Here is a 19,994-nt window from a genome sequence, read left to right on the forward strand (position 1 = left end):
CATGGACTTGCTACTGCCTCAAATATTTCATTTCATGGGTTTCAATTAATCTGTATTTATTGCCACTTATCTTAAATGGCTAACAATATCAAGAGTTTAGAGAGTGCTTTTAATGTCAAACTGGGTCAATTAAAAGGCTACTTAAAATATTTGCAAAGCTTCTCATCCAAATGTTGGCCCCTCAGTCTGCCTCAAACGAATGTGATTTAAACAAACACTCTACTTATGAAGAATGACATCTAGTACATTTCTCCCCTGATATCTTTAGAGATCCCAGGATCAATTTCCTTTCCTTTTGCACTTTTACACTTACTGGATTTAGATGAAGCAATTTATAATAGATGTTTAACAAAAGATTCTTTCAAATCCGTAAGAAACAGGAGGCCAATCATAGTTTAGATTGAAAGCAAAAGTGATACAAGTCTATAAAAATAAAGATTGAAATCTGGACCATGTATTCACGAGATGCCCTATTATATTCTGTTCAAATGAAGGCATTGTACCAGCATGGGTGGTGTTATCTCTATCATGCTGATATAATGGCAATATGAACTTCTTTCAGATTGACCTGAAATCATTTTCATTCCTTGGAAATACTTTTTATGACTAACAGTGCATGGTATACCAAATTATACTAATTTTGCATAAGAATGCACACAAATGGCTTTCAAATAGGATTTCAGCCACTGGTGGTACATGGTGCATTTTTAAACAAGAGAACATGTTATATAAGAATATTTCAGGATGTGTGTGTGTGTGTCTGTCCTGGCTTTTGGTAGTTTTTATCTGAATATTTGCCATAGTTGCAAACCACTGGTGATATTCTAAAAGTGTGTAACAAATGTTTGAGTCCAATGAACTATTAACACCAGTCACACTTCTCAAAAGCTACCTTGTGATTCAGATGATTTATTCTCACTTCCTCTGAATTTGAAATTGACAGTTGTAGTAAAAGGGTGATTATCAGTAAAACTGGACTATTTATGTTTAACTGTCAAAGCTGCTAGGAGTTCATAGACTTCTGTGCACAAACAACCCTGCATAATAATTTTTCAATTCCATTTTGTTCAGAAGTCTGGTAGACATACCATCATTACTGTTTGCTAATTTCTAGATGGATCTAAGGAACATGCGTTACATTCCTCAAAACAGTGCAACCTGACAGTGCCTCACATGTTACCTAGGAGCGTCAATGGAGGGAAATCATACTTCATCTTTTCATCACAACTGCTAGTGATAAGCAGAAACTTCTACATTTAAACCATTGACATAGTTCAGAGACCTCACCATGAGGTATATCCATAAATAGACACTTCGCATGTGGTCTCAAAAGCATAGAAAGAGGATGTATGGTTCAGTCACACATTTTCCTACCATGCTTCTGTGTCATGCGCAAAGCCAAACACTATCCTGGAAAAATTCACACCTGCAAAATAAGACATTTTGGTGGATGGAAATACCTGAGCCAAAAATATACATGAAAAATGCTGTTTTGGGTAATTGCCATGATTTTCTAGAATGGTAACACAAATCCAGGATGCTTGGGAATTATGACCCCCGCAAAATCTGTGTTGTTTTTCAAGTTTGGAAACTTACCCTTAGCAATATAGTAGGCATCTTGTTTTTCTTTAATACAACTGATTTCCTCAACAGTGGCCCAGAGAAGAGAGCTCTTGGCCAGCACAAGCCAGATGCAGGGCCCGGCAAAGCTGCAGTTCTGGCTCTTCTCCTTCCCTCCCTCTTTTGTGGGGGTGGGGTCCTTTTTTCTCTGCAAGTGGTGAGGCAATGACACTAGAAGTGTGTCTGAGGGGTGGCCCGTGGTGGCCCTTGGATTGGCCCAAACCCCCACCAGCCGGCTCCAAGCCTCAGCCAGGTTGCACTTACCTGACTGAAGCTCCCGATGCTGGGGGACAAGCAGCGACCGATGCTTCCATCAGAGGGCTCCCAACACACACGGCAATGCGGCAGGGGCTCGCCGCTACCACCACCACCAAGGCCTGGGCGCAGACCTCCACGGCAGGAAAGCCTGGCAACACAGCGGGGCAGAAGCCACCCCAACAGCGTGGCATCTGGCTCCAATGATGACGCAGCCACCAGCTGAAGGGTGGAGGCCAGAGAGGAGGCTGGCGGGGGCTGCAGGAGACACCGGGGTGCAGCAAGACACTGGCGCAGGCGCCGATCAACCCAGTAGGCCCTGCATGCCCGGCAGCCGTCCCACGGGGCAGGGAAAGGAAGGCCCGCCCTCTGGGACGGCCAGGGATGCCCCAACACAGCCCCGACGAGGATGGGCTAGCCCTCCTGCCCATCAGGCAGGAGGAGGGCCAGAGGAGGAAGAAGGGGGAGGAATGAAGGAAGGGCAACCAACTGCCCGGGTGTGTGTGGGGCAAACGGGTGTGGCTGCACCTGGCCCAGGTGATGGGAATAGCTCTTGGGGCAGGTTCCTGGGGAGGAGGGTGGGGCTGGCCCTAAGGGGGGATACTTAAGGAGGGCTCCAGACCCAGGCCGGGGAGGAAGCAGAGGCGAAGTCTGTCCCTGACGCTAAGGGGCAGCTCATCTGGTGGTGCCGGACGAAGGGAGCCAAGCCAGCTCAGTCACGTGCCCACCATTTCTGAGGCCTACGGGGGAGCCCTGCAGGATAGCGGGGGGACACCTCCAGTCCAAGCCGAGCAGGCGGCCAATGTCAGGGGACCAGGACGGACCCGGTCAAAGTGTCCCTCCCGGAGTTGGACCCCCCCCGCCACCCCTAGGAGGCACCAGGGAGCATGACAAAGTGTGTGGGGAAGGAGGAATGAAACACTTGGGAGTTGCTGCTTTTGCTGAGCTGGACGTGCACAGCAGCAACAGGGAGTGGGCAAATAGAGGGGAGAGAACAGGCAAATGGGGCACACTCCTGTTCATTTCCTCTGTCACTTCAGATGTTTCTCCTCCTCAGCCCAACCAAATAATAGGGCAGGAAACTAGCATCTTTACTTTCTCCTCCATCCCCAACCACAGTGCCTCAGGACTGTCAGCAGCCAGCTTTAGATGGGGCTGATGAAGGAGAACTGTTGAGAATGGGAATGTGGGGGTGGGGGTGAACAGTGACTACACAGAGTAGCTGCAGCCTCCAAGTGGGAAGGAAGCCTGTGGCAGGAAAAAGCTTTAAATGATGAGTGCTGGCAACTTTTGTCCTGAGTTGGCAGCAGTGTGGCTAAGAGCTGGGTCCCAGCTCAAACACAGCTCTTCTTTCCCTCCTGGAGACAGTGGCAGCATAGTAGATTGTTACAGAGGAACATGAAAGAGGGGGAGTTTTACCATGAGTTTCTCACAGCTCCCCACTTGTCATTTACTATTTATTTTATTTACAACATTTATACCCTGTGCTTCTGCTCTCATCAGGGCCACCCAGGCAGCTATTTGCTTTCATTTTGTTCTTTTTAAATAATCATGCATGGTGTACAAATATTACTTTATATCTATATTTTCCACAGAAGTTCCAAGTTGATGAACATGTTTAACTGAAACAACTAATTTACAAACAATCTCTTAGATTGTTTTGTATGTATGCAAGTATACTGTCCAGGGAACTCATCTTAGATCTAAAACCAAAACAGACCACCACAGAGCAAGTTCCCTCTCTGAGCCTATTTTCAGGTCAAATGTGTAATCTCAAATATTTCGTGATCTCTGACAGTCTGGTTTTTAACTCTGTGGACTTGGAAAGTCTGAATGTTCATTGTTCACTGATGGTCTCCTGCTGGGGACAGACAAAGATCAAGTGTCCAGCGGATGCTTTTAGACCTTTCAGCTGCTTTTGATAATGTTGTAGAAGGTGCTGCTGGAATAAACACAGCTGTCTGGAATTTGCTGCTTTACTCAGCAAGCACATCTATGGCTGCATTGGAAAGGTATAAGGTTCACTTTCCTTGATTTCTTCAACCTCCTTTGTAATATCTGGAATGGAGGGTCATGGAGAGGCAGTTCCTCTCTTCTTTGTGTAATGTAGAACTTGATGGGGGAAGGCCAATGAACTGAGATTAGAGCCAAAAATCATATGTTCTTTTATTCCCAACTGCAAAATAGACCACCTGACCACTTGAGTAGCAATTTCAGAGTGTTAGTCCCTTGTCCTTACTCTCAGCCAGATCCTTACTGCAAGCTGGCATTATCTCCTTTTCCTCCTAGCCTGAGGCAGGAGGGTGACATCATAAGTCTTTCATCTGCTACCTATTTAGCTTTCTTTCCCTCAACAAGTGCTTTGGAAGCAGGGCACTGAGGCCATTGGCTGCTTATACCCCAGTTTGTCCATTGGGACCAAAGCAGATGAATACTTGGAATTCTGTGCATGGATCTCCTGGGTTTTTTTTTCCTTTTAAAATAATGAGGGGCGGGGGAGATCAAGCCTATCAATACCTGTACGTCACACTCTGGCTCTATGTGTTTGATTTTTAAAGGAGGGAAATGTTGGGAACTCTGGTCATGGAACTCATCATTTTGCCTAGTTTGGCCCCAGTGTGCTATGAATTCCATTTGATTTGCCTGCATTTTACATAATTAAAAAATAAGAAGAGCAGAAGAAACAGAGGTGATACAAGTGCAACTGGGGAGTTAGATGAGGTTTGAAATGTTGTTGAAAAGGGAAGGCATGTTTGTGTAACATCATTTTTTAAAAAAATTCTCAGTGATCAGGGGCTGGCATTCAGCCTAGGCAAAGCTTTTACCATGTGACTTGCCCTGGCCCCCAAAATGGTGATATTTAAAAGCAGTTGGGGGAGGGGAGGAGTGATATTAAGAGAAATTGGCTGCCAGATTGCATGAGCCACAAAGACTTGCTGGAAGTGGACAAGACAGACATTGATAACAGGAATAGACCGTGGAAACCTGAAAAGACACAAATCAATAGGCCTACAATACAGGCAGGCAGGATGTCTTCTGACTTATTTTTAAAGTATCTAAAAGACGAATCCTCTCATTTCTCCAGATGAATGAGTTTCATGACAGTCTATATCTCTTTTCAAGGAGGAGTAAGATGGTCTTGTTTGGAGATAATGTGCCCAAACCACAGTGCTTATTTTGACAGATAACTACTGTGTACTTGATTCAAACACCTCATTGCTTTGATGGTTTCTGTCTACCAAAATTGTTTCCACTTTAAAACTTATATAAGCTGATAGATGCCAAACTGCCAGTAAGAACCACAGCATTCACAGAGCTACCTGGAGAATGTATCCCTGCAGTTTAAACATTTATTTATATACTATGTGTCACATTCGTGTGAATATAATTTCCTATAATGAGAGTATTGCTGAAGTTGATTCACTAATAATGCTGAGCAGCAAATCTTCTGTCATTTTCACACAATTCTTTTGCTATTGTGGTTGCCAAGAGGCCTGGAGAAAAATGTCCTGCTTGTAGAAATGGGCAGCTGAAGCTTTCCATGGCAGGGAGGTAAATAACATCAACTGTTATCTGGTTGCAGATCAAATTTATATTAAAAGGGAAGCTAGAGAGGCCAGTTTAAGTTAGCAGAAGGCCTTCTCTCTTTGCATCATTTTCTTCCCCAGTCTAAATCAGCCATCTGAAACTGCTGATAGGTCCATGAGGGAAATGTGTGTAGGTCCTCCATCATCTGAGTTTGATCCTTTTTGTTGAGGGCTGATTAGAATTAGAACCTCTCTCTTACTCAGCCCTCTATCTCCTGGATCACATCCTTGCTTCAGCTACTGCCTATGAACACTCAAATAGCCCCCAACTGTGGGAAAATATGATCAGACAACCTAACTAAGCACATCTGCTTTTTCTTTGTTAATTCTCCTACACTGTACATAAAGAGGCAATGATGGATTGTCCCCTTTTTTTACCAAAAATATTGAAAAGACCTGGGCTTGCCCTGCATTTATTGCACAAAAAAGGAGTGAATTATGACCCACTTTACAGCATCTCAAGTGAAAGTGATTATTAACATTGCAGAAAACTGTTCCTTGCCAGAGATATAACCCTGTCAAAACGGCTCCCTCCCTCTCGCTGAGCTCTACTGGAAAAAAGCTCATGAATTTGCTGCCTCCTGCCAGTTAAAGCTCAGAATGAAATGCAAAACCAAAAGCTGCCAATAGTTATATATTTGATTCAGATGTTGTGGGAGATGTTTGCTGTTCCTTTACTGGCTATGGGATCAGTCAAGAAAAAGGAAAGAATGCAACAACCACTGATAGAATCAGCACATCTATGTGTGCTATTTTGCTGTTGAAGAATTGTGTTTTGTTACTACATGTGGGGGCGGGGGGCGGAACACTGGAGGTTTCTCAGCAGATTTTTAGTTTGCCCTAATTTGCTGTCAGCTTTTATATCAAAGAGTTGGCATTCTAACAACATTGATTTCTCCTGGTCTCATTTACTCCAACAATTTCCCCTTTTCTGTTTCAATTCTGTTGCACCACATAGAAGCTGATGGCTACTTTGGAAGCAGGATCAAAACGATGAAAATAGCAACTCTGGTCCAGTTTCATGAGAGATTTTTAAGAGGATTAGCATGACTGTATATATAGTACATAAAGTATGTAGTGCTCTGTCCCCCTCTTGTGGTCACCAAACCATATAGAAGTTGTGCAAGAACTCCTGTAACAAGATTGTTGTTTCACACTTAAACAAGAAGCTGGAATGTATAGAGATCATGGATTCTAAGGTGTCTAAAGCCAATCTAAAGAGAAAGAAAACTACTAGATACTACTGTGTACTGTGTAAGAATTCTTGCTATTAAAACCATCTGTGGGCCAAGCTACACATGACGAATGACACTTGAATGGCAAGTGTATTTCTCCCTGTTCACTTGCCCTCCACTCAATCCACTTGCCGTTCAAGTGTCATTCGTCATGTGTAGCTTGGCCCTCAGATAGATAGCTTGATCATAGAAAATGACAATGTTATGTGTGAGGATACTTCACAGGAGCCTTATAGACTACGTAGTCCAACCTCCTGCTCAGTTTGGCAAATCCAAAACTGATAGATTATTGTCCAACCTCTATCTGAATATTTTCAGTGAGGGAGATCTCCACCTCCAGTACTTAATTTGTTCCAGTGCTGGAAGTTTTTCCTAAAGTTCAACTAAAATCTACTTTCCAGTAACTCAAGACTATTGAATCTAGTCTTGCACTCTGTAGTAGTGGAAAACAAGGATCACTCGGCACATTACTTCTTTTACGAGTTCTCCATGGACCAATCCATGCTCTGCTCAGTCACATGACAGCTCTGAGGAATGGCTTCTATTTTAAAAAAGGAGAGTGTGAATGGCCTTGGAATGCTGCTACCAGGGAGGGAGAGCTCCTGTCTTTCTCCCAAGCTTTTCCCCCCATGCAAAAACAGTACGGGGGAGGTGTTTTCCCCTTTCTGCTGCCACATGTACACACAATACCTCCACATGGAGCAGTAGAAATGGGGAAATGTCTCTCCTCCACATTGCTTTTGCACTAGGAAAAAACCTTGGAAGAAAATCAGCTTTCTGAGCCTATTTACATTCTCCTTTTTTAACAGAAGCCATTCCCCTGAGCTGACATGTAACTGAGTGGAGCACAGGTTGGCTCTATGGAGAACTTGTAAAAGAAATAATGTGTTGAGTGACCATAAGTCTTTGTCTTTTTCTTTGTTACAACTTAAAATGTAAACGTCAAACTCCTGCATGTTTGTAGCTGATTCCTAAAAGTTATATGTGAAAGTGTTTTGTTATAAATATTTGTTTTCAGCCAGACATTACTGTTCACTTTGATTCAGTTTTTATTCCCCAAGATATGATTTTAAAATGCATGCAGCAGCTAATCCATGTTCTTAGAGTCTGAACTTGTGAAAAATGAGAGTAAAGTTCAAGTGTATGTGAGTGTGTGTGTGTGTGAGAGAGAGAGATGTACCATCAAGTAATTTCCAACTTATGGAGACCTTATGAGTGTCTTATCATTAACATCCTTGCTCAAGGGAATGGGATTATCATGGGATAGATACATTTGAATAGGACTGCAGCATAAGTATCTTTGTGACCTCAAAAACTGTAAGAGCAAAACCACATATTCAGATGGTAGAGCTCTGCCTGGAATTTAACATTTAGGAATGCAACTGGGGAAATGTGATATTTCAAATTATCCACCAAGCCCTTGTGCATAGAAACTAGCATGTTAGGAAGATTTAGCATATTATCAGTCATAAAGTACATGACATGTAGGTTCAATTTCCTCTAGACCAACATAGCTGGTTTCTGAGGAAAAGCTAGCTGCTCATTCATATTTCAACAGATGCTTTATTGCTGCTATTCCTTCACCATTTTCAACTGCTTGTTTTAAATAAAAGTCCTGAATGTTTTTGTGAATGCATTTTTCTTCCAGAGTATAATACATCATGGGATTTATGGTCTTAAATCTGTATCAACAGATATTCAACCACATATAGATTGTGTTCTAAAATGTAGTCTACTGGGATTTGTTATCTTAAAAATGTATAATGATGTCAGTAGCATATGCATATTTTGCTATGGTTGCATCTGATGCAAGATTTGTTGAGAATACAAGATTCTCTTGGGTGTGGAAGAGTTAAGGTAGCATGCAAATGCAACTTTGTTGGTGTGAAAGTGTTAAAATATCACAAAATATAATTGAAAAATTCCTTAGAGAGAAAGGATTTTAGCTAAGAATAGTGACTTCTCCAACTCCCACTTCTTACCTTAGTCCAAAGTGTCCACCAAAATGATGCTCCTGGAGAACAGGGGACCCATAGGAACAGCATGCTGAGGCCTGTAGTGTAAGAGGAAATGGGTTAAAATCACCCTCTTTATTTATGGAAATCTTCCAAGGGAATGAAGACTGTGAGAATACATGTGTTCATTGATGCAATAATGAATATCTACTCCTAAGAGATGAACACATGGCAGATTTGTTGAAAGCATGGCAGATTTGGACCTGGCTGACAGAATTTCCGAGCAGAATTCATAGTTGAGTGAACCACAACAGTCTACCCGAATTTGGGGATTTTCAGATTTCAAAAGAAAGAGTCATGGACAATCTCTACCACAGAAGCACTTCAAAGATCGCAGGCAGAAGCAGTCTTAGTCACAAGACATTCAAGGGAGCTGCCCAGGCCCATGGCCCCGTCCCCTACTTGAACCCACCCCCTCTTGTTCTCAGGAAGTCAGGTCAGCAATGGTTTGTGCATGCTTATTCCTGCTGGGGCTTGGGAAGCAGGTGGCCAGCTTAGAGACTGCCCACCTCTTCTGGGGCTCCGACAGCAACTGGACATCTTGGCAGCTGCCAAACAGTGTATGCCATACAACGTGTACTCAGGCAGCAGTCAAACAGCTTGCTGACTGCTATACAAACCTAAAACTGCACTGTATCCAAGGTACAGCTGCCATCCAGTCACAGCATGCTTCATTCACCCATCCACCTCCCCCTCTCTTTCTTGCTTTAGAGGACTGTATTTTATACCATTCAACATTCATTCACATTAACCAGCAGAAACAAAACACAATTTACATGGCAAAATGTTACAATACTAGTCTTATTTACTATAATGTTTTCTATGTGTGGCTACTTTGAAGACAACGTGGAAAATTAAGCTAGTACAGAATACAGCAGTTCTTCTATTGATTAGAATGCATAGACTTGATCATATCACACTCATTTTAAAACCACTACCTTGGTTACCTATACATTTTTGCAGACAGACTGGAAATGCTGGAGCATGAACTCACATAACTAAAAGCTAATCAGTCCCATAACAGTAGGAGCTTATATACCAACTTAGATATGCCCAGACTATTTATTTCCTTCCATGTTTTTACCATATTTGCAGTATTTGGAACAGCCAATATTGGCTGTGTTTATATTGATCAGTGTTGCATGTTCTAGAGCTACAAATAATCTACAGTATCTCAGACATAGTGTGAAAGCATTTTTCTGGAAGAAAATGGCTGCTAGGTTCCTCTAGCCACTCCTAATCTTCTGGTAAAGAATACTTGACACATGCTACTTAAGCTTAGATGTTCAAATAATAAGCACCTTTTATAGCACCCAATACAAATGCGGAAGGAATTGGATGGAAGCATTTGGCTTCATTCTGTATTATATGCTCTGAGCTAAATCAAATGATTCACAATAAGGCCATGCTTGTTGGACTTCTTGCAAGATAGTTTTCTGCTGTTTGAGTAGTTTCCTCAGAGAGTATGCTAGCTCTGGGAAAGCTGGCAAGGACATCGATGATATCACAGAATGTGGGCCTTTATCAAAATACTACAAGTTGTTGAACCCAGTTTTCTACTGTCAGTTTGATTGAGGAACAAACCTTATTTTTTAATCTAAGCCCACTTTCATCCAAAACTTGAGGGAATCCTTTTTTTTAAAAAAAAATCTGAAACAAGTATTACAGGAAGAGAGACACATATGTATCATTACACTACACCATGAAATGGGTGAAACCTAATGACAATGCATCAAACAAGTAGATGATCCAACAGCCATCTGCTTCCTTTGCAGTGACAGTTGGGTGACTGATTCTTGATGTCCATGATCAGTAACTATGGTAACTTTGTTTTCACTACCTCCAGTTACAATTCCACTTAACACACTGTTTAAGGCCAGGTCTCTTCTTTTGTCACGTAAGTGTTCTCTGGATGACAGCTGCAATAATTCTGTTTTTTGAGGAATGCCAAAAGCTATACATTTGGACAGAAAAATAGCTTTTTCCATATCATACTGCTCAGTGGTTTGACCAGTTTTTCTTCTCTCTTTTTTTATCTTTCTTCAAAGGTGGTTCTAGATAGCTGTCAAATATAAATTCTGCCTTATGTAAGGTCTAAAAGTTGGTAGCACTTGTCCAGATCCTATCATGCAGTATTCCAAAGGTTTGAATACTGTTGTATTAGATTTGACGCACTTGAAACATGATATCCATATCCTCAAGATCTGTAAATGTGCTATTTTTCAGGTGTAAATTGCTTTAGATTCTTCTCCAGTTCCCATAAGAGACCTGGCTTGGCTGCTTTAATAGTATAGCTGTGTACACCAGATAATAAAGTGAGAAGATCATACTGCAATAGGCTTCTTAATGATTCTTCCCTGTCTTTTGCTATGTACAAATGTTTTCATCAGTAGAATAAATCAGAACATGAAGTTCCAAATCACAGCATTAAGGAGGGTTTTTTCCTTTCAGCAGAAACCAAGCCTCTGTCTTTTATACTAAATATTCACCACCAACCATCATATCTGGGGATGTTAAAAGGGTTAACGGCCCTGATTTGATGGTATTTGGCAGCTAGCCTAAGCTATCTCACAGGGTTGTGCATCCTCAGCTTCTTGGAAGAAGGGCAGAATGCAAATAGTAAAAAAACCTATAAAATGTTAGAGATGTGCATAAAATATATTCAAGTTTGGTCAATTGCAGACAAAGAGAAGTGGTTCCCATCTGATAAACCATTCAAATAATCCCTTGTAGGGATTGAATTTCTGCCATCCTTTCCCACCATTGGAATAATGATACAGGATGGTGTTGGAGACCTATTTTAAAACATAAATGTCAAGTGGCACAAAACCCTGCATATGTACACTGCTCTAGGTTAGTTCATTAACATGTCTTTCAACCACTGCATAAGGAGCTTGCAGACTCAATGGAGAAAATTAAACACTTCAAACAACAGAGCACAGTGAAAAATGACATGTGGACATCGGCTTCCTACCCTTCTTCTTCTTGCTCCATTTTTGTAAAAAAAATCGTACACCTGCACTTGCATAAATGAGTGGGCTCCTGACCTAAGTCCTCCCTTCTTTCCTAAGTCAGTGAATCACCAATCTCTCTGTGCAGATGCGCACATGAAAAAAAACACTAGTCAGGGATGATGCTTTGTGGTGTGAACATTGGCCAAGTATTGTAAGTTGATGAGGTCCCTCTCAGCCACATGTCTGCTGAGTCACTCTCTTCCTTCGCTGGCATAAGAAAACAAACTTCAAGGTGATGCAAGGAAATGGAATCTGAAAGCAGAATCCAGCTATAGCCATTAACGCTCCATCATAAATATGGCCAGAACTGGTCTAATCACTTCAGGTCCAATTTCATTCAGCATGTGTGTTTTGGTACTTTCCAAATGTCTAAGCCTAAAAAATGCTGTGGGCATTTTTCACAACATCTAGAAAAAGCAAATGATTGAGGAAAAGGAATGTCAAGTGCAGTTATACAAACTCAGTGAACTGACTGTGTTCATCTTCCTAAATCCCAATTCATAATGGTGGGGTGGAGTTGGTTGCCTTATTCTGTATTTGACCTTCCAAAGAACAAAGAAAGAGGAGTTATTATGCAGGCATCAGCCTAGCAAAGCAAATACTCTGTCCTTAAAAATGAAAAGAGGGATAAGAATAATCTGTGAGAGAATAACCTTAAAGTTTTGTTCAACTATTTCATCACCAAAACTAAATTCTTCAGGCAAACACCCTGACCGTGTCATTTTGACTCTGCATGACTCTGCTTCAGATAAGGAGGCGAGGTGACGGATTCCACATTGCAAGTGTTTCAAGTACTCCCAATTGGAAAAACAAATAATGGGACAATTAAAGTGACCCACATTAAACAAAACGAGATGGAAAATAACCTGTAGTCTTTATAGAGATATGCTTTTATAACAGGGCTGAGACATTCTAATCATGTTAGGTGATTTTTCTCAACACTTGCCTGAAATCTCCAGTGTCTGATTAGCATTTGATTAATCCACTTCTAAAATGCCATCAGAGATGCTGCATCAGTGGTACTTTGCAAAAGTGTTTTCCGCTCCACATTGATTGCATCTGAATTAATTAAACTGAGTGCTGAGACAGGAACAATATTGATGTAACAGAAGTTTATGAGGTTGATATGACTGTTCAGGCAAGAGGGTTGTAGGGGCATCACACACTCTGAATTTGTCCCCCCAGTGATTAGGAAATGTCATTCACATTAATATTCATTGACCTTATTTTGGTAATTTCTTTCTACAAGAGATCCAATGATGCAAACTAATTAGCACTGCCTTGCAAAATAATTATCATCTCATAGGCACCACAGAAAAATAATTGATTCTAAGGCATCATATTTAATAATTCTTATCTGCCCTAAAAAAAACCCTGAATGTACATTCTGGATACAAGACTCAATGTATAGGATTTCCCCGTGTATTTCACTATTAGTTTTTTATATATCATAAGCCTACAATGGAGGCAAATAGCAGAATCAACTCAGAGCTAGATGCATCACCAGGCCACAACTTTATTAACAATCCTACTTCTAATAGCTTGGTATACTGGTGCAGGAGGAAATGAAGCTGTGTGGCACAGAGGGCGCCAGCACCAACCAGGTTCTCTGGCTCAACAGCACAGAGTGCAGAAATAGGACTTGCTCAAGTTCAGGAGCAGGCCCTTCCCACATGAGAAAAATATAATCCCTTTGCCAAATTTGGAGTTCCAAGAGGAGATCCTATCATCCAATTAGACATTCAGACAAATCTAATGAGGCTGTAGCACCATTGACTAGTGTCTGACACACCAGAAACCTCCTGAAATCGTTGTTCAATAGAAGAGCCAACAGAGGATGGGATCATATTGATGGCCTCATTGGTAAAGAATTGCCACAGTTAGATATTATCATTACACTTTTAATGAGGACAGAATTCACCTGGTTGAAAATAATTCTCACTATCTTAGTTGGCAAACAAGAGTGTTCTGAGACCACATCAGCCTCTTCCTTCTCCACCCTATCAACACCTAAGACTGGCCCACTTGATACTGACCTGACTCCCTAGGCCTGGTGTAATTACATCAGGAGCAATATCAGTTGAGGATGTCTTCACTTGAGGAGCTGCATCCAGAATAGAAAACCTGTTAGTTGTTGGAATAATAAACCCCTTTTGCCTGTGCTTAGACTTTCCTTCCTTCCACATCAAAGTCAACTCACTGTTTTCATGCATATATCTTTAACAGTCCTTTTCACACCACCTCACTAGGTCAAAGTACACATGTCAACAGAAGTTCGATGTCTTTAGGCTCAGGTCTACTCCACACACATGCACTATGGAACATTACTTAGGAGTGCTGAATCCTTCTCCACAAATCACTTTCCCTCTGATAGTTCCTTCCAGGAGTGCATTTTCCTTGCAGCTAGGCTTTGATACCAGAGTATCTTGTGTTAAGAAGTCAACTTGTTGGCAGGGCCATTCGTGGCATGTGAGTCAATTTATCAAAAAAAAGTAATGTACTTTATGCACTTTCACTATACCTCTCCAACTGAACTCCCGTTTTACATTTGACAACACTCATCATGTGACCATACTCACCTTCAAAATAGTTTGTGGGGAGGGACTGGGCTCAGCAGTGTGTCCACAGAGGAAGGAGAGGCTTTGTCCGTCCCTGCTTTCTACCTAGGATTCTTTTGTAGATATAAAAGAGCCAAGTGGGGTGGGATGTTTCTCTGATTGCCTTTTCTACATTTCTGCCCAGGAGGCACATATCTCCAGCAGTAAGATGAACAGTCCCCTCCCCCTCCCCATGGCTCTTTTGTATCTGCATTCCCTCTCCTCCTACAATCATTTTGAAGAACTCACACATAAAATGTGAGTTTAGTTGGGGTTTCTCCTGATTAAACATGTGTTTACCACATGTGTAATCAGGCCCTTATTCCCTCTCTCCTATCACAGTTAAATACAGATAACTGAATGGCTAGAGAATTATTTAGGAACTGGCCTAAAAGTATTTGGTAAAATTCTCTATACACAATCTGCCTGAGAAGTAAAATATACAAATGTTTAAAAGGACACTCTCACCTTCCTCAAGCATGCTGTGGAGGTCACTTCACTCTTGCCTTAGTAATTAAGATGCAATTGTCATGATCTGAAGAGGGGGCTTCCTCCTCCCTCTCAATCACTAATTCTTCCAAGTGGCCTGCCACTTCTCAAACAAAATAGGCTTGACCCTTCACCAACAGTTTGGGGATCTTGTGAGCCTCTGAGCATGTACGAACTCTAGCAATGGCCCAAGGAGAAGGCCTGGGACTGACAACATGTTGGCACAGCTTAATTTAACCAAAGAAAAGTCTTTATTGAACTACAGAGAATATAAAATACAGAAAGCACACAATATATAGGAAGTTGCCTTGCACTAGGCTTGCAACTAAGTAAAAGAAAAGAAAGCATAGAAAGTTGCTGCCTACCATGTTGCGAGTCATTTCATGCTAAAATGGGCATTCCATGCTTAGAGCTGCAGCACGGGGCTGTCCAGCTTGCTACAATGCCAGGCTGCCTGGCCCACTGCAGCCCAGCCTGCCAGCCCGCTGCAACTCGGTGCTGCCCGGCTCACTGCAGCATTGGGTGCCCTTTGCAGTGTGGCCCTGCCCATTACAGCACAGCTCAGCCCATTGTGGTGCGGCCCAGCCTGCCCCAGCAGTGCATTGCAATACGGGGCTGCCCAGCCCGTTGCAGAGCGGGGCGCCTCGACAGACACCCACTGCTAGAGCCCATTGTATTATGTTACAACATGCTCTGAAGCTAGTTGAAAATAATTGTCCCAGAACTCATGAAACCCGGGGGGGAGGACACCAATTTTAATCCAAACTAGTACTTCCCTACCTGCCATCCCCCAAAGCCTGGATCTAAAGTTATAACAAATTTTTTCTCAATGCATACCTGTAATGGCAATAGAAAAGATCTTACTGAATGTTCCCCTTGTTCAATTTTGGGTCTGAACTAATGTTTGAGGGGGAGTGGGAAATGAATAGTTCTTTATAATCATTTATATTTGAGATAATATTCACTTAAAATCTATTTACTGCCATTTCTTTCTGTACAAACTACTGCCTTTATACCACCTTTGTATATGGATCTGCCAAGCAACTCTCAAAAAGACTCCACTGTAAGCAGTAAAAGCACTTGGGGGGGGGGCGGTCTTTATAAAAGGTTTATTTGTGCATCCGAACAGAGAACAATAGACTTCAGAATTTCTGGAACTGCTTCTTGGTACCGGCAGCCTTGGTCACCTTGAGGACATTGAAGCGGACCATCTTACTGAGCGGACGGCACTCGCCCACCGTCACAATGTCCTTGATCTGCACGTCCCTGAAACGGGGACAGGTGCACCGACATGTTCTTGTGGCGCTTCTCAAAGCGGTTGTACTTGCGGATGTAATGCAAGTAGTCCCTTCGGATCACAATGGTGCGCTGCATCTTCATTTTGGTGACCATGCTTGACAAAATACTGCCCCGAATTGACACATTACCAGTAAAGGGACATTTTCTGTCAATGTAAGTGCCCTCGATAGCCTCTTTGGGGGTCTTGAAGCCCAGGCCGATGTTCTTGTAGTAACGGGGCAGCTTCTCTTCGGCAGTCTCCCCCAGAAGCGTGCACTTCTTGTTCTGGAAGGTGGTGGGCTGCTTCTGGTAAGCCCTCTCAGTCTGCGTATCTGCCATCTTGACCCGTGCGGTGCAGAAAACAGTAAAAGCACTTTATTGAAAAGCTGCCAGTATCAGGCTCTTACTCCATCTTTGCCAGGAATGACGTTCACATGCAAGCATCAAACATATATAGGTTTCCAGAGTGAGGGCAAATTCTAAGATCCTCCCCCTGCAATCTGTCAGCTAAACTCAGGGGGAAAACATCTAAACAGGGAAACAGCAGAACTGATGTATGGGATTTTCAAGGTCATGGCATCTAGGCAGGTGCCTCTTCCTAGGAGGAGAGAGGCCCTGGTGCAGTTCAGAGGATCACAGAGATAACAGCAGGAACAAATGCCTCCCTTGCATATTTTCACATTGCTAGTTTGAAAGACAAGCAACATTTGCAGGCCAATAAAAGAATAGCATTCAACTATAACCATAACTGCAGGGTGTTGCTTGGTATGACAAGTGATGCTGCTTGGTATGACAGGTGAGCACCTAACACTTTGTCCCTTCCTCTTGCTGTGTTTCTGACTGCCTTTCTGGATTAATCACATGGGCAATCCCATCCAGTTAGGAAATCATGTCATTTATAGGATGACAACATAATTGTTTACAGTGAAAACACCCAAGAAACATTTTCTCTGTACAATGCATAATTTAGTACACCCATGCAGAGTATTTAAAGGACTGGATTTTCCTCACTGTTCCTGGAGTTCTCACTGTGCAATCTAAAACTGAGGGCCAAGCTACACATGACGAATGACACTTGAATGGCAAGTGTATTTCTCCCTGTTCACTTGCCCTCCACTCAATCCACTTGCCGTTCAAGTGTCATTCGTCATGTGTAGCTTGGCCCTGAGTAACACCTTTCTAAATACATTGATTTCAGTGGAGTTAGTAGGGTGTAACTCTGCTTAGGATTCCACTGGTAGTCACACAGTTGGCTCTCCATGGGAAAATCTCAATAGAACCAATGACTGAACGATATGGGGTCCCATGGGTCACATGGATGCTATAATACCTGTGTCCGCTCATCTGGGTTGCTTAAAAGTCACTGTTTCTCAGTTTAGTCTAATAATAGTGTTCTGAGACAATAACACTGTTCTGAATGTCTTGCAAAAAGTATAAGCTAACTAATATTAGAGTTTGATCATACCAGTTTCCCTACTGGTACAACAGGAAGGTGTCCCTTTGATCACCAAAAGGCTATTATATGGAACCAGCTTGGGGGAAAAGCCATAAAGGACAGGACTATGTGAGGGAGCAGATTAGGCTTTTTTTACAAGCAGAAAAATGTATATCATTCAAGCCATGAAATGAAAAGTAATAGCATTCTAGGATGTGTACTCAGATGGCAAACCATTTCAGAAAAATAAATTGAACATCTACAGTTCTTTTCTTGCTTCACTTCTCCTTTTATAAAGTGGCCCAGTGTCAGCTATCAGGTAGAATGTATTGATATGTTATGATCATGTTTTCCTAGAAAGTGTCCCACTTGTCTTGCATTTATGGAAGGGAAATATATGTACGATACCACAAAGCACAAGAGTACCTTTAATAGACTGCTTTGTGACTGTTGGGGTGATATATGAAAATATGTTAAAATACAGCTTTTTCTAAATAATGTCACAAATATGTTTCATATTGGTAAATATTGACAATAAAATTCAATAACTCTACCATGTAATTTTCCCTGGGAAGATTAGGATTTGCTAATTATATATTCTTTTGACTAATGGGCCAGGATAATGCAACTTCAATGGCCTATCATCAAGGGAAACGTTGCAATGGTTAGTTTTAAATGAGGTATTGATAACAGAAGTTCAAGAGATCATGTTATTCCCCAAAAAATAAACTAATATTTAATGCCTCCCCAAGAACTTAAATTCCCTTCACTTCTAGCTTACCAGGAGAGAATTAGCATAATACTGTGTGCAAGCAAAGCTTCGTGTATGGATCTCTGGGCCAAAGAGTCTTGTTTCTATAAAGCCTTGCACTCTATATAGGGAAAGAGCCGATAAGAGTAATAGGTGAATAAAAATCCTTGCTGCAAGAACTGTCATGGGTACTGTGATGGATGTATACCTTTAACTAAGCCTTCAGAATAGATTCTTTTTTCCTCTCAAGCCCTGTACATGGCAGGACTCTCTTAGGGCCAAGCTACACATGACAAATGACACTTGAATGGCAAGTGTATTTCTCCCTGTTCACTTGCCCTCCACTCAATCCACTTGCCGTTCAAGTGTCATTCGTCATGTGTAGCTTGGCCCTTAGAGTGTTTTGAGTGTGTTAGTGTTCATTTGTTGTGTTAATGTTCATTTGTTGAAGCTGCCAGAGTCTCCTGTGGGCTGCATACAGAGCAGGGTGAACTAAAGCAGGATAGATAAGTGCATCCTTACCTACCATCCCTCAGACAATACTGCAATGACCACTGAGCATACTATGAGTTTTGAACTCATAGGCAGACTGGAAACAAAGTTTAGTGAGTGAATATGGGGGAAAGTATTCATTTTCCTGACCCCTTCAAACTGATCCCCTTCAAGGCTAAATGTAGCTACATAAGAGTGTGTGTTTCTTGGCAACAAAGTACACAGATTGTGAATTCAACCTTGTTATTTGAGAATCACGTTAGTGTAGTGGCCAGGAGCACCTTCCATCACCTGGTTTACCAATGCTCTTGTATCAAACTTAGCTGATCCGGTCATACTGATCACTGCTGTTGTAACCTCATAGTTGGATGACTGCAATATACTCTACATTGGGCTGCCCTTTAAGACAACCAATAAACTGCAGTGGGTCCAGAACTGGCTGCCCAATTGCTGTCAGTGGGCTAACTAATGAGAACATACCTTGCCTGGTTTGAAATAGCTACATTGACTTTAAGGTTGTTTCTGAGTTAAATTCAAGGTTCTATTTTTGACCTTTAAAACCTTTCATGGCCTGGGATCCACATATCTATTCTGAAGGATCATCTCCTCCCACATGTTCCTGTACACCACTTGTGGTCATCAGGCTGACACCTGCTGGCTGTTCCTCCACTCAGGGAGGCCCGTAGGCTTGCCAGTCCCCCAGTGAGGACAGGGGATTTCTCTCCCCCAGCCTCTACCCCTTGCTATCTCTCATCTGGCCAGAGGGGAGGGGAAAGTGTGGGAACACAGCAGTGGGAGAGGCAAAGTCCATTCTGCATGCTTTGGAGCACCCCCATGTCATGCTGGGAATGACATCATTCCCAGTGTGACACAGAAGCAACAGGTCACAAGGGGGTCCGATTGACCCCAAATACTAAATTGACCTGATTGGCCACCCCATGCTAATCACTCCCACAATCTCCCATCCCATGCTTTCACCCCCAGGGGACCTGGAAACCCTACTCTGATATTGACCAGAGCCTGAGCGTTTTCCATCATAGCTCCCCAACTGAGTAATGGTATCTCTGAAGAGGCGAAGGGAGCCTCTCCATTGGAGATCTTTAGGAGGTGCTTGTTTGCCAGGGCTTTTGAGGGTGTATGAACAGCAGGAATTTTTAAGGGGGAAGGGAAGTACTTGTGGGTTTTTATTTGGTTTTAATTATTATTTGCAAGCTACCTTTAGCAAA

General features: G+C 42.3%; 1 protein-coding gene and 1 pseudogene across 1 annotated transcript in view; one reads left to right on the top strand and one right to left on the bottom strand.

The window, feature by feature from the left end:
• Positions 1-19,994, top strand: part of TRABD2B (TraB domain containing 2B) — a 701,502-nt gene that overhangs the window by 521,099 nt on the left and 160,409 nt on the right. The gene's annotated exons all lie outside the window — the stretch shown is intronic.
• Positions 15,916-16,429, bottom strand: LOC129331463 (40S ribosomal protein S11-like; annotated as a pseudogene).

Source organism: Eublepharis macularius, chromosome 5 (assembly GCF_028583425.1).
Source record: "Eublepharis macularius isolate TG4126 chromosome 5, MPM_Emac_v1.0, whole genome shotgun sequence".
Lineage (NCBI taxonomy): Eukaryota > Metazoa > Chordata > Lepidosauria > Squamata > Eublepharidae > Eublepharis > Eublepharis macularius.